The sequence below is a fragment of the Myotis myotis genome, unplaced genomic scaffold (assembly GCF_014108235.1).
Source record: "Myotis myotis isolate mMyoMyo1 unplaced genomic scaffold, mMyoMyo1.p scaffold_m19_p_6, whole genome shotgun sequence".
Lineage (NCBI taxonomy): Eukaryota > Metazoa > Chordata > Mammalia > Chiroptera > Vespertilionidae > Myotis > Myotis myotis.
The window spans coordinates 13988033-14002397 of record NW_023416368.1 but is presented as its reverse complement, the minus strand read 5'-3'; the positions used below and the strand labels follow the sequence as shown (position 1 = coordinate 14002397).

Genomic DNA, 14365 nt, shown 5'->3' with positions numbered 1-14365 from the left:
CCCGGGGCTCAGGTAACCAGGGCTGGCCAAGGGTAGCGCTGCCAGCAGTGGCAGCAGCAGCAGCAGAGGTGTGCCTTCCCCAACCACCAGGTCACCTCCCGCCCCTGAGAGCTCCTAGACTGTGAGAGGGGGCAGGCCAGGCTGAGGGACACACCCTCCAGTGCATTAATTTTCATGCACTGGGCATCTAATACAATTTATAATGCCAATCCTTTAAGGCAGAAATGCTTAGAAACCAAGGATTTGCTTCAGGTAGTCAGGCAGAACCAGACATTAGATGCAAATGTTTTATATATGTCTGTTTTCCTAGAGTCTTTGGTTCTCAGATTCTCCAAAATGTCCTTATGTCCCCGCAAAAGGTTCAGAATACCTTTGCTGGGAAAACTTCTTGACATTAGTAACTCATAACTAGGCTGTAGACACTCCTAAAATCAGGCAACAGAAAGAGCCAACATTATCAGGATATCTGGATCTAACATATAAATAGTTTTCTTCCTAAAGTCTTTATTAGCTTGGCTACCACAAACCAACAACTTATAGCAAATACTTAGAAACCACAAAGGGAAGAAGACAGCCTTTTTTTTTTATCTAAGGTGGGGCAAGTTTGGGTCTGGGCCAGTCCACAAAGGACACCCTTCTCACTAAAATCAAACTTTGCAAAAAGTGGGTTTTTATTCTAGCATTGCAGCTGGTCCCTATTTGCTTCCTGACTACTTAACTGCAAGGCACTTTGAGCATTTAGCCTTTTCTAATATATAGGTACTCAATAACCAATTTTTCAAGATACCAGGACAGAGGAGAGGTGATTTTAGATTTTAATGTAGAGCTACATAAAACAATACAACTTATCTGAGGTACCAACAAGTGCATAAGTGGAACAAAAAGATGTTTCTCTCTTCCTTCCTCTCTAAAATCAATAAATTTTTAAAAAAACTTTTAAAAAGAGCCCTACCTGGTATGGCTCAGTGGCTAGAGCGTCGGCCTGTGGACCAAAGGGTCCCGGGACAAAATTTTGAAGAGGGAAAATACTTAGGCTTAACAGTTATTTTGTGTCCAGGCAAGAGAAAAGGGGCCCCACCCAGCATGCTGGGCGGAGGCACAGGTGGGGCTGCAGGAAGCAGGATGCCCCGCGAAGAAGGGTTCAGTGGGAAGGCAGCGGCCCCACAGGCGCAAGCTCCTAAGAGTGCACCCAGGGCCAGGCTCTTGAGGCAGCCTCTGGCCCTGGTTACGGCAGACCCTGATGTGTCGCTCACCGGACAGAAAGCCATCTTCATTCTGGCACGTGCCTCGGAACTGTTTGTGGAGACTATTGCAAAAGATGCCTACTGCTGTGCTCAACAAGGAAAACGCTCCAGAGGAGAGATTTGGATAATTCAATCAAAGCTGTGGATGAATTTGCTTTTCTGGAAGGTACTTTGGATTGACTACTAAGCTGGACACTTGTGAGCCTTTACCTGCATCCTTCAGCTAGCCCTCTGCAGGCCTCAGCTTTGAAGGACAGAGTCCTTGGGAAGTCGCACATATATTTTCCTGTTCTAACTTTACCTAAGCCAGAATAATCTGTTAGTTCTTCGCTACAAGGTGTTCCATGGCTGTGTCTTCCGTTTCTGTCTGGATGCAAATGCTGCTGCTTGAGGCAGAGAAAAAGAAAATCATTTTTGTTCGTTGCTTAATGAACGACAGGGACCAAAATGAAGGTCTCTGATCAACTTAAAAAAATAAAAAGGCCAAAACCGGTTTGGCTCAGTGGATAGAGCGTCGGCCTGCGGACTGAAAGGTCCCAGGTTCGATTCCGGTCAAGGACATATACCTGGGCTGTGGGCACTTCCCCAGTGGGGGATGTGCAGGAGGCAGCTGATTGATGTTTCTCTCTCATCGATGTTTCTAGCTCTCTATCTCTCTCCCTTCCTCTCTGTAAAAAATCAATAAAATATATTTTAAAAAAATAAGAAAGAAAGAAAGAAAGAAAGAAAGAAAGAAAGAAAGAAAGAAAGAAAGAAAGAAAAAGAAAATCACTATGAAAAAGAATCCTCACCTAAGAATCCTATGTAAAGGTGAAACAAAAGTAAATGTGGAGTATTTGAGCCAGAATTCATGATGTGACTGTTATAGGAAGTAGAAGGATATTTTCTATTATTTGTGTTCCACTTGACATATGAATTTTACTGATGATTCTGGCTTTGATTAAATGAACCCTGTGTTTGCTCACTGATAAGCTTTAGAAAATTATGGTACTTGGTCAGAGATTTCTAGCATTACCAATCAATCCTATACCTAAATAGGTATCCCTTCTATGAGTGAAGCTCATAACCATCATCCAAATCCCCTTTCCAAAGGAATACCTCAAAGAAAACTAAAAATGTTACCAACTATTCGATTTTTTAAAAGCCAGACATATTGATAATTCCTACCTCTTATTCTGAAACTGTTTTTTTAAAATGCTAATATAGTGTTCATCAGCATTAACTTCACAGCAACATCAAGCAACTCATCTCTAACCTAGAGATGAGTTCTTTTCCTTCCTGTTTACAACAGTTTTATAGTACACATGATTCTAATTCTGATTGTTGCACCCTCCAACTGCAGGAGATTCTTTTTAAAATATTATACACTGGAAATAATGCAACAACAACAAACAAGGCATTGCAAACTTTTAGGCACACAAACAGAGGTCCTGGGGAATTCAATGCTCAGGGGTCTTTGAGATATGCCTGTGTTCTGGCTGGACCAAAGCTCTCTCCAATACAAGATCAACCTAACACAAAAAGAAAACTCCCTCCCAAACTTCCTTTCCCTTAAAGAATTTACAGTAAGAAAAAAAAAAATTATATTCAATTAACTTAAAAAATAATATCCAGATTTATTTCATTTCAAGGATAATTCCTTAAATTAGCAAGATAAACCATGGAAGAAGGAAAACAAAGCAAGCTTATTTTGGTTCACAGTTCATCTCTGTGACTGGTTATATCCAAGTTAATCTCAACACAAAAAAAATTCAATAGCCATATGCAATAGAAAATTTTACAAAATAAAAATGTAAATCTATACCAGTGATGGCGAATCTTTTGAGTTCGGTGTGTCGGCATTTTGAAAAACCCTAACTTAACTCTGGTGCCATGTCACATATAGAAATTTTTTGATATTTGCAACCATAGTAAAACAAAGATTTATATTTTTGATATTTATTTTATATATTTAAATGCCATTTAACAAAGAAAAATCAACAAAAAAAATGAGTTCGCATGTCACCTCTGATACGCGTGTCATAGGTTCACCATCACTGATCTATACCCTCAAAAAATTAAAAATACAAGCCAGGACATCCACTCCTGGGTAAATATCCAAAATAATTGAAAACAAGGTCTCAAAGAGATATTTGTACAACTAAGTTCATAGCAGCACTATTCCCAATAGCCAAAAAAGTAGAAACAGCCCAAGTCCTCACTGAGGGGACAAATCGATAAACCAAATATGTATATAAATTTGCATTATTCATCCTTAAAGAGGAAATCCTGTCACATGATACAACATGGATGAACCTTGAGAACAGTATGCTAAGTGAAATAAATCTGTCACAATAAAACAGATACTATATAATTCAACTTAACTGATCTAAAGTAGTCAAATTCATAGAATGAGAAAAATAGAATGATGGTTGCCAGGGGCTAGAGGGAGGAGGAAATGGGGAGCTGTTTAATGGGTATAGTTTTAGTTTTGCAAGTTGACAAATTTCTGGAAATCTGTTTCACAACCATGTAAATGTGCTTAACATTTACTAAACTATAAACTTAAAAATGGTTAAAACTGTACATTTTATATGTTTACCACAATTTAAAACATTTTAAGTTCAGTGAGAAGCAGTATATTTTCATAGTAAAGGAATTATTAGTCCAAGAAAAGTAATAGCAACTACACTGGGGAATGACAGAACACCTTGACCTGAGGGAGAATCCAAGTGAGCATCCCCAATGAGAAAAAAGACTATTGTGTGCCTGCAGATAAGGTACCCTGAGAACACAACACTCTGAACCTGACCCCCTCATGAGCAAATATAAGACAAACCTCAATTGAGGAATAGTCCCTATTACATATGCTTTACTTGATATTGCAACTAAATGCAATACATGATCATTTACAGGAGGAAAAAAGCTTTAAAGGACATTGGAAAATTTGACAAAATAATGAAATATGGGCTGCATATTAGATAAAAGTACTCTATCAATGCTTCCTGAATTTGAAAACTTATTATATTGTGGTTATGTATGAGATTATCTTTTATCTTAGGAAATAAATGCTCAAGTATTAAGGGGTAAAGGAAGAGGATGGCCCTGGCTGGTGTGCTCAATGGTTAGAGCAGTCTGCACACCAGAGTTTCAGGTTCATTCAATTCCCCATCAAGGGCATATACCTGAGTTGCAGGTCTGATCCCTAGACCATGGCTCCTGCCAGGACTCGTGCCAGGGACAACCAATCTCTCACATGATGTCTATCTATCTGTCTGTCTCCTGTCCTCCATCCTCCTTCCTGCCACCTCTCAAAAAAAAAAAAAAAAAAAAAAAAAACAATGGGGAAAAAAATATCCTCAGGTGAGGATTAACAAAAAATAAAAAATAAATATTAAAAAAGGAGGATGTATGAAAGTAATTTCGAAGAGTTCAAGGCAACAATCTATACTAATAAAGGGGTAATATGCTAATTAGGGCAGATATCTTCCAGGCGTCCATCCCGACAAAGCTACAGCAGCTGCAAGGCCTGGGGCTCAGGCAGCCTTGGGTTCAGGCAGCAGCAGTGGGGTGATGGGGGCAGCACCTTCCTCTGATCAGTATGGTCGCCTCCCGCAGACGGACACCCCCTCAGTAGGACACCCTCTGAAAGCTCCCTGACTGTGAGAGGGGGCGTCCCAGGCTGAGGGACCCTGCCCTGATGCACAAATTTTTGTGCACCAGGCCTCTAGTGTTTCTATAAAGAATAATAAAGCAAAAATTAGTGAATCTAGATGGAGTTTATAATATTTGAAATGATTAAAAATAAAAATTTTAAACGAGTTTTTAAAAAAGTATATATTTAGTTTACCTTAGTTCCACCAAAACATTTAAGCATATTAAATTTGTCCTATTTTAAATGTAAAAAGACAAAATGCAAGCAAACCCACCCCAAGTACTGTAAACACAAAATCTTTATTTTGAAAACAAATATGCTAATTGTAGTAAAAAACTAGGTCCCAGCCTTAGGACCCAACTTCAGGAGGTGAGACTAGAATGCTATCGTCATTACCAAGAGGCTCCCAACTTCAGTGGGAAAGAAATCACTGAATCGTGATCAGGCATTGGGCTCTGCAGGAAGTGGACTACACCTATAGGGCCGAAGCTGATTAGGTGAAGAGTGAAGTAAGGATTGTTGGTAACCAGTTAAGTTAAACCCTAATAAAATAAAGCATTAAGCATGTGGGTGAAAGCCAACACAGGACCTGCTGCAGCCCAGGAGTCACCAGTTAGCAGTGTGATTCCCTCCCCCATGAGAGACAGACAAGGATTCAGGGGCTTAAATAAGCAATAAAAGAAAGGTAATCCATCTGGTAGAAAGAGAGGAGTGTGTTATAAGGTTGGGTTGGTGTGATGGAGGGAAATACTAGTCTCAACAAGACAAGGCCAATAAAAGGATTGAAAGTGCCTAAATTACTATTAAAAACTTCAGCTCAGCCCTAGCTAGTTTGGCTCAGTGGATAGAGCGTTGGCCTGGGGAATGAAGGGTCCTGGGTTCGATTCTGGTCAAGGGCACATGCCTGGGTTGTGGACTCGATCCCCAGTAGGGGGCATGAAGGAGGCAGGCAATCGATGATTCTCTCTCACCACTGATGTTTCTATCTCTCTCTCCCTCTCCCTTCCTCTCTGAAATCAATAAAAATATATTTAGAAAAAACTTAAGCTCAGCTATACTACTCAGGTCCCATCATTTAATAAGTACAAAGAGCACAAAAAAAATTTCCTTTCCTTAATTTTGAAATATGTCATTCTCAAAAGGGAGCCATTTTCGATTAAGTTTTAAAAGAATATACCGGAAGCAGAAAGATTGTAAGAACAATTTCCCTATTAAGATTTTAACTTTCTCTTCATGACAAAGACCAGAATTTCCTCATAAAGCCATCTGCCCCAGGGTTAGTGAGAAAAACTACTGAGAAGCATCTCCCACCTTCCATTTTGCAAGGAACTCCTAGTTATCTCATCCTTAGTAAAACATCATCTTTCCTTATTAATTTAAAGAGGAGAGTTATATTTTGCCAGTATTACCTGGTTTCTATAGATTCTTTCAAGATATTTTAAAGATGCAAATTATACTATAGCCCACAATACAATAGGGTCTAGGTTGATTGGCTATTCAAGCCAACCCATATTAAGTGACTACATTAGCTGTTGTCACATTCATCCTAGTTCTACCACTTAGTAGCACTTACAGCAGTATGTGGCGTGCACTATTCTAAATACGTATTCATCTTCAGTAACTGAGAATCATCACAACCACCCTATTAAAGTGCTATTTCTATCCCATTTTATAGTTGAACGAACTAAATAAAGAGGGTAAGTGATCTTCCCAAGAACACACTGTTGTAAGCAGCAGAGCCAGGATATGAAACTAAGCAGTCCCTGTCAGGTTCCTACCTACTGCCTCTCCTCATCCTCTCCCCCACCCCGCTTCCCCACTAAGGGAGCAGAGCAGCTGTCCACATGTTCTTTTCTGAATTCCATGGATGTAGACAGGCTTCCCAATTCATGATTTTTCTTGTTTGCAAAAGATAATAAGCACCCTATTATCAAGCATATCAATATTTCACTAGTGAAATGAAGAACCACACTAAATGGGACAAATAGATCTAATAACCTCACATAATTTCAGGTCATGATAGGTTTTGCCACCAAAAAAGTAACAAAAATTTCAGTTTTCAGAGCTTTAGGATGTTAATTGCAATTAAGTAACTTGATAGAATTGTCACCAAAATTAAAGAATATACATAATAGCTTACTACAGGGCCTACTACACAGTAAGTAGGCACAATAGATAAGAACTATACTATATTAAAATTAAAATGTATTAAATTTTATTAAATGTTAAGTAAATGGATAATGTTCTTAGTTAAAAGCCCCAGGTATTACAAGGACAATCTGCAAGGTCTATGAGCACTACAATAGGTGAGAAGAGAGGATGACTTTAGCAACATAAAAACAAAGCATACACCAATTATGAACAAAATACCAGGTAACACCTTTTTAAATTAATGGGTGGGGAAGGCAGCAGCATAAAGGTCTTATAGAACATCTCTCTAACAATAAAAATTTACGCAATCTTTTAAAAAGTCTATTCAATCCTCTTTAAAATCACATGTAGCTTTGGAAGGTGGGGGTAAAGAAGTTAAACTCTAATAATTTAGATTTCAAGCTCCCAATCATGTACCTTCTAATGATCCTCTTAAAAAATTTACCTTGCTGAAACCGGTTTGGCTCAGTGGATAGAGCGTCAGCCTGCAGACTGAAAGGTCCCAGGTTCGATTCCGGTCAAGGGCATATACCTGGGTTGCGGGCATATCCCCAGTGGGGGGTGTGTAGGAGGCAGCTGATCGATGTTTCTCTCTCATTGATGTTTCTAATTCTCTATCCCTCTCCCTTCCTCTCTGTAAAAAAATCAATAAAATATATTTTTAAAAAAATTTACCTTGATGGTCTGTGTGTGTGTGTGTGTGTGTGTGTGTGTGTGTGTGTGTGATTGAGAAAAATAAAAATTTACCTTGATAATGGAAACTATAGAGAAAAACACTTATGCTTCAGTCTTTTTGAAAGCAAAAATAGTAGTAACATCTGTATAGTGTTCAAATCATAACAAATTATTAAATAACCACACAAAAATGATAATGGCCACAAAAATAGCAAAATATATTTTTCGGAGCAGACACTTATTGACTCACATTTTTGTGTATCACTTATTGCAGCAGTTCTCAACCTGTGGGTTGCGACCCCTTTGGGGGTCGAATGACCCTTTCACAGGGGTCGCCTAAGACCATCGGAAAACACATAATTACATACTGTTTTTGTGATTAATCACTATGCTTTAATTATGTTCAATTTGTATCAATGAAAATACATCCTGCATATCAGATATTTACATTACGATTCATAACAGTAGCAAAATTACAGTTATGAAGTAGCAACGAAAATAATTTTATGGTTGGGGGTCACCACAACATGAGGAACTCTATTAAAGGGTCGCGGCATTAGGAAGGTTGAGAACCACTGACTCAGAGCAACATACTTGACATTTTCCCAGAAATGCTGAAGGACCTATTTAATTATTAACGTAAATACTCATCACAGTTTTCAAACACTTGGTCCTGGCTCTAAGATACTATTACAAGCAATTTTAAGTTTCCTATGTTTCCATTATGATTTTTACGTACTTTCAGTATTTCTTTTGTTATTATGTCCAGTAGGGACCATCACACAACAGTCTAAGTATGTCAACAGATGAACTTTTTAAAAAATGGAATGTAACCCATTTGTATCCCTATTCCTATCCTATATAATAAAAGGGTAATATGCAAATTGACCCTAACAGCAGAACTACTGGGAATCACTGGTCACTATGACACACTGATCACCAGGGGGAGACGCTCAATGCAGGAGCTGCTCCCTGGTGGTCAGTGTGCTCCCACAGGGGGAGCTCTGCTCAGCCACAAGCCAGGCTAAGGGCTGCCAGTAGAGCGGTGGTGGTGGGAGCCTCTCCCGCCTCCTTAGCAGCGCTAAGAATGTCCAACTGCAGCTATGCCTGCTCCCCGCTAGCAAGTGGACATCCCCCGAGGGCTCCCGGGCTGCCAGAGGGATGTCTGACTGCCAGCTTAGGCCCAATCCCCTGGGGAGCGGGCCTAAGCCAGCAGGTGGTCATTCCCCGAGGGGTCAAAGACTGCGAGAGGGCACAGGCTGGGCTGAGGAACCCTCCCGAGTGCACAAATTTTTGTGCACAGGGCCTCTAGTTTTACAATAAACAGGTTTTCCAGCAACTTATTGTATGTTAGTCTTTGAAATCCTTTTCTAATGCAATCATCCAACACTTAAATTCTGATCTTGTGCTCTAGGTGCTCCAAATCTGACTGCTCTCAAAAACAAGTGGGACTCCACTGTTGCCAGGGCCAAGCCAACCAAGGCAAAATGAAGGACACCTAATCTAAGATCCAGGACCATATATGAAGAAGAAATGCCATTTCCAAAATGCCCAAAGAGGTCACTAAACTGAAGAGCAATTCACATCTTCAAAGCAGCGGCTGTTCCCTGGTTCAGTGAGGAACAGGGAGCTCTATCATTTCTACCTACCAAAGTAACAGCCCTACCAAAATCATAAGCTAAAATGGTCGTGATAAAATATAGTTAAATGTACTAGAACAGGATTGTTTTCAAACCTTAGAGAACAGTCTATCATTCAAAATATCACTGTCAATACACCTACTAATATCTGTCATCTATATTTTAGGCAATTTATTTAAATCTCCCTTTATCTGTGAAATGAGATTAGAATTTAACTTCATTGGATGTTCCAGAGTAAAATGAAACAATGTATACAAAGTGCTTGGCACAATGCCTGCATAAGAGTGGGAAATAGAGCCCAAACCCAGTGGATCAGTTGGTTGGAGGGTCTGGTACACCAAAAGGTTTTAAGTTGGATTCCTGATCAGGGAACATTCGCAGACTGCAGGTTCTATCCCCTAATAACCATCGTGGAGTGCATAAGAGAGGCAGCCAGCCAATCAATGTTTCTCTCTCACAATCAATGTTTTTTTCTCTTAAATCAATGAAAACATAACCCTGTGTGAGGATTAAAAAATAAAATAAAAAGAGTAGAAAATACATAGTAGCTATTATTAATTACAGAAAGGAAAGCGTGGCAACCTTCTTAGATGTTGGGAATATGCAGAAAAGTATAATCAATTATTCTAAGAGGTCCAGTTTTCAAAAGCTGAAAAACACTATTCTGCAGTAAAGTGACCATACAAAATTGAACCAAAGATAAAGAGGTAAAAATTATGGTCTCCCGAAATTTCTAGTGGGCAACCAGACTTAAGAAACTATTTGCAAGTTTAGTTACCAATTCTGTAATAAGGATTTACATCTGCCACCTAAGTGGCCCATCCCCAAATGTATTGCTTTTTTGTAATTACATTCATTTGAAATTAACCAGTAACTTTTAAAACAGGTTTAACAATTTATCATTCTGCTATTTCGGCAAAACAATCCCTCACCCCCTAAAAATATTATCTCCAAATATGGTCTGAGAATCACCTTGTTAAAAATGCAAAGTGATGGAGAGGAGCTCAGAAATCTTATGTACATTTGTTTTGAGGCCCACTGCCCAAAAGTGTTTAGCAAAAGCATTCTATATTAAATCCACCCAGAGTATAACTTAACCTCCACTCACTTTCTTGCAAGATCTGTCACTAGGGCAAGCTGTGTTCTTCTGGTAATGTGTGCCTAAATTAGTTTGGGAATTTAAGAACAGGGTGAATAAATATAAAGAAATAAGGATATGCTTTATAGGCACAAATAAACCACTAAGGACATCTTTCATTCTCTATCAATGTGAAAATAACTGTCTTAACAGAGAAGATGAGGACATGCTACAACAACCTTTTTAAAAGCCCCACTAAGTTGCATCAAGAGCACAATACACAGTGAAGTATGGTCTTATTTACACACAAAAAAGGTTGAAAATTAACCTCATTAAATATCCCAAGTCCAATTAAACATGCCTGGCAGTTGGTATAGAACACATCTAGTTATCCAGTTTATAAGGTTTAGTTATAAAATTTAATGCCATGATATTACAGGATTCTTTACACTCAGATTCAAACTAGGCTTTTAATATCCAACAATTAATCACTTCCAAAAAATCTTTTCAGTCCAACATGCAATCGAAGTGCTAGCTCCCTCAATACAGCACATGCACACGAGCATGGTACTAAGTGTCCTACAGCTGTCTGGGCCAGAAAGTGGTCAGCACTTTCCTCCATGCTATTTTACTGCGTGAGGCCTTTCTCAACGCCTCGGGATATGAGCAGAATAATCACCAACAAATATTTAAGTGTTTCAAATATGTACAACTCCACATAACCCTTCAAGCATACTACTTGAGGGCCTAAATTCTCAACCTGGATGCTTAGCATAAGCTACTGACACCACTACTCACTGCTTCACCAGAATGGCTGTATATTTTTCCCACCAAAAGTAGGGCTATTGCACCATAGGTTTCATGGTCTCTGTAAAGAAAAAAAATCATTGTCTTGGTTTTTATTTTCTTAAATAACAAGTAAGTTTTCTACAAATTGCTTTAAGAACTTAGAGAAATCTGAAGTTTTCTAAAGAAATTACTTCCAATTCTTTTTTTATGCAACAAAATACCACTTACACACACAAAAAGTCAACATTTGTAAAATGTTATGATCTTCCAGTTCTGAACTACAACCTTTAATAAACATGTATCACAAAATTAAAATGCACAAGGATTTTTAAGTATTAGCATTTATTTCATGATTTCTTAAATTTATGTCAGGTCCAAAAAATGGAATTCAGAAAGATTTTTCAGGATTTCATATAATTATTTTATAATTATTTTTAAGATATGGAAAAGAGTACTAAACAATTTAAATGATCCCTCTGCATAGACAGAAACCATAGGTCCCAGGAAAATACTGTCCCTGTTGAGAAGGCTGAGAAAACTTGCCTTTGCAGATAATCTTGACTGGTTAAATTTTTCTGTTTGGAATTACTGAAGTTGGAGGTATATTTAAGGGATAGGTCTAAAAGTTTGCCAGTAGGCAAGAGACTTCCACATCATTTCTAATGACTCAAAACAAGGGTTTCAAAAGTGACCCTCCCAGGACTGTGGCTGTCCCTTCAGTTCGTTCCTGAGGGAAAAGAACTATTTTAAAAATGTTATGGAAATGCATCGGAAAAAAAATTCAGAATATGGAAAATTCTACCAAACTATGATTTAACAAAAAAACTACAAGCGAATAAAAGTAGTGACAGAACTGCAGAAGAAAAATCTTATAAAACTTACCAACCAATTGCAATGTATAAACTTTACTTAGATCCTGATGTAAACAAAACAGATGTTGACTGCAATGTTAATTTTAAGACTTAGCTGTGAAATTATAACCCTAACTGGATATGATACAAAGGAATTGCTGTTATTTTAGGTGTGGTAATAGCAATACAGTTTCAGTTTTTAAAGTCTTTATCTTTTTGGAGATCTAGACTGAAATATTTATAAATATTTATATTCTAAACAAGTGGTATGTTTAGAATTTCTTCAAAATAATCCAGGAGGTGGACATATGATGACACAAGTTTAGCTAATGGTTGAAAAATATCGAAGCAAGGGTAATACATACATGGAGGTTCATTTCCCATAATAAAAAATTAAAAATTATGGTACAATCACTAATTTATTATTCTATCCTAAAATAACCATTAAGACAGTTTAGCAACTTGAAGGAATGCTTAATATAGAATGCTAAATGAACAAAATGTACCTGTCAATATTTCAAAAGCATAAAATAAAATATGCCCTGGAAAAAATTTTTTTAAAGTATGTTAAGGAAGAAAAGGAAATACAAAAACCAAATTAAATTTGTGGGTTAGTTGATTTTTTTTTTTAAATATATTTTATTGATTTTTTACAGAGAGGAAGGGAGAGGGATAGTTAGAAACATCGATGAGAGAGAAACGGATGTGCCTGCAACCAAGGTACATGCCCTTGACCGGAATCGAACCTGGGACCCTTAAGTCCGCAGGCCGATGCTCTAGCCACTGAGCCAAACCGGATAGGGCTAGTTGATTATTTTTATCTGCTAGTATTACACTACTGTCATTAGACATTGCTAATGAATTCAAAAGTAGTCAAATAATTTAATCTACCTAAGAAGGCTGGGTATAAAATAGTGAAGGAGCCTAGAGTAAACTATAAAATGCATGCCTCACCTTAAAGGCATTTATAAAGTTTCAAATACTATGCTACATAAAATCTGTTCTAACCAGATATTCAAATACCCTCACTTTCAGGGTCATTTATTGGCCAAAGCAACCTACATTGAAGAACGAAAGGAGGAAGAAGTATCAATCCCAGATGAGACAGGAAAACCAGACCACTGGTCACCCTATTCACTTCACACACACACACATAAACTGAGGCATAAAATTTGTTTGCTTGTTTATGCTTAAGTAAACTGCCAGAAGTCAAAATGATTTAGCCTCAAAAGAACTGGAGACTAGAGCCCAGAGGGGCAGATTTGCCCGAAGTCACAGTGTTAATTGGAGGCCAATACTAGAACCCAAGAAGCCTGACACTGTCCATATTGAGCTACTACTTACTACCACTTTCTTTTCTTTTCTTCCAGTTTAATTACGTGTGTCCTGCTCATTTTTCCATAAAGAGATTCTCCCCAAAAATGTGTTCTTCAATCAACTTACTCTAAAAATAAGACCAAAAAATAATATAATACAATGACAGGAAAGAGAAGAATGTCAAATGCTTAACAAAAGGAGACTCTTTATCAATCGATGTGTATGTGAAATCCTGTACTCTACAATCACTTCCTATATGGTAAACAACTCTTCCAACAAAGATATTTCTGCACCATGCATAATATTAGAATAATTAATAAAAGCAATAACTGGCCCTTTTTTTAGACTGAAGAAAAGCGCATACATTGATGCACTTAGTAGTCTCCCAAATGTTAATTTTTTCCTACCCACCTCACTGTACAGGCAAGAACCAAAACTTCAGAGCATACTTTGCATCCCAATATACAGCTAAGAAAATGGGGAATCTCCAGGCAGAAGGCTCTATGGCTATTAGCTGACTAACGAATCTGCCTGGCCCTGCCGGTGTGGCTCAGTGGTTGAGCATAGACCTATGAACCAAGAGGTCACGGTTTGATTCCCGGTCAGGGCACATGCAGGAGGCACCCGAAGAATTCTTCTCTCATCATTTATGCTTCTATCTCGTCTTCTCCCTTCCTCACTGAAATCAATAAAAACATATTTTTTTAAAAATTAAGTATCTACTTGGCTGTAACAACCATAGTCTATGGATTACCCATACTGCTACTGAAATCAAGATAAGTACTAAATTTCAGAAATATACCATTTTTTACTTATTACGTAAAAGAAAATTTGCCAGCCCAACTAACTTTTTAACATGGAAGTAGAAGTATAGGCTTTTTAGATCCATTTATAAGCAAAATGACTAGTAACATTAAATGAACCTCAATTTTCTCCTATATAAATGAAAGTTATAAAGGCTAAATAAAGTATGTGGTGCAATGCCG

The 14365-nt window shown here is 37.9% G+C and overlaps 1 protein-coding gene and 1 pseudogene across 21 annotated transcripts in view; one reads left to right on the top strand and one right to left on the bottom strand.

Moving 5' to 3' along the window:
- The window catches only part of PWWP2A (PWWP domain containing 2A), a 61308-nt gene that overhangs the window by 44055 nt on the left and 2888 nt on the right, over nucleotides 1-14365 (bottom strand). The window lies entirely within an intron of this gene.
- LOC118658448 lies at nucleotides 101-1791 on the top strand (annotated as a pseudogene).